The sequence below is a fragment of the Aplysia californica genome, unplaced genomic scaffold, assembly GCF_000002075.1.
Source record: "Aplysia californica isolate F4 #8 unplaced genomic scaffold, AplCal3.0 scaffold00055, whole genome shotgun sequence".
Classification (NCBI taxonomy): domain Eukaryota; kingdom Metazoa; phylum Mollusca; class Gastropoda; order Aplysiida; family Aplysiidae; genus Aplysia; species Aplysia californica.
In genome coordinates this window covers 1594140-1595648 of record NW_004797325.1, presented here as the reverse complement: position 1 = coordinate 1595648, position 1509 = coordinate 1594140, and the positions used below count along the sequence as shown (strand labels likewise).

At 43.6% G+C, this 1509-nt stretch overlaps 1 protein-coding gene across 1 annotated transcript in view; it reads right to left on the bottom strand.

The window, feature by feature from the left end:
* The window catches only part of LOC101851791 (serine/threonine-protein kinase unc-51), a gene marked incomplete in the record, with an annotated part of 70690 nt that overhangs the window by 53130 nt on the left and 16051 nt on the right, over positions 1-1509 (bottom strand).

Below are 1509 nucleotides of genomic sequence, written 5' to 3'. Positions count from 1 at the left end.
AACCCCCCCCCCCCCCCTCCCTAAGATACAGAGTGACGCCCAGAGAGTCACGAAGGGACCATACCAACAAAGAAAATGCCGAAAAACTAAACTTTAAAAAAAAAAGAGTTTTACGGCACTTGCAACACAAATGAGTCAGCACAAATAATCCAAAGATTAGTGGTGTTACTAGATAGCAACATACAAAGAAAAGAATAAGGAGATTGGTGTTTGATAGGAAAGAAAGAGCAAAACACACCACCAAAACACCCGCCAATCGCTCATCCTGGAAAGAGGTACTGTTCTGTCGATAAGCTGACATTTAAAGGAGCATGGTATTGCACAGTACTCAAATTTGAAAGCGAGCTTACTGTCTTTGATTTAACGTTATTAACAGTTTTACGGCGCTTGAGACACAAATAGGTAATTCAAGTGCCGACGATTAGAGGTGTTATTAGAGAGTAAGATAGAAAAAGAAAGGAGAAGATGATATAAGGACGATAGATGTTTATTAAAAAAGGAGCAAACCACAGCAAACCACCCACCAACCATGCACCGCGCGAGTGTGTGTGTGAGGGGGGGGGGGTGAGAGGGGGAGAGAAATAGACCAGAGATGGACAGATACATACGATGAAAAAAGACCTGTCCATACGGGAATCGAACCTTGATCGAACTCGCGTCCTCTGCGTGCGACAGCAACGCGCGTAACTGCTACACCAACACAGACGCTGATGCGAAAGAATTGAGGTAGATATCTAATTTGCTTTTGCGTGTGTGTGTGTGTGTGTGTGTTTACGTGAGAATTTTCTTATCTAGCTCTAACCAGCATACTATCCGATATATCTACAGGGATATCTAATGACGTCACGTCGCCATTTTATCATCAGATACGATATCGCATCGACGTTTGCACTCCCAAATTGTGATATATATATAAACAGAGTCCTTTTCGACTCGAATTTCCCTTATCTATAAGGCCTTTCCGACCGACCTACATTCTTAATCAGAACCCAGGACAAAGCGAAGCGGTTTGTTTCATAACACAAACACGCCCTACTTTCGTGAAAGGTAACAGTGGAATTTTTTTTTTAAAATAAATTTAAATCCGTGCTTTCATTTCTTCCGTTCGCTCACTTGACACTACACTACACAATCGGACGAACGTGCGAACCGGCATTCATTGGCGACTTCTTGGGGGTCAAGATTTCCCTTATCGTTGCACAACATCACAATAGGAAAATAGCACCGGTGAAATCTCTCCCTGTTTCGAGCGTCAGTAAACAGAAGCGCATCGATACGATGAAGGTCATTTAGTGCAGCGGAATATTGTTTTTTTGTTTAGTATAGGGTTTTACGGCGCTCGCAACTGCATAAGGTCATATGAGCGCGGGGGACACACCTTATACTTTTCGTTGGTAGGAAATTTTGAATTTTGCCCGGGTGGCGGCCGAAGCCTACTCTTATCGATTTTAGACCACCAAGGGATCTTTAACGCGCGCAAATTGCACACGGGCCCTCCGAGATTGCAGG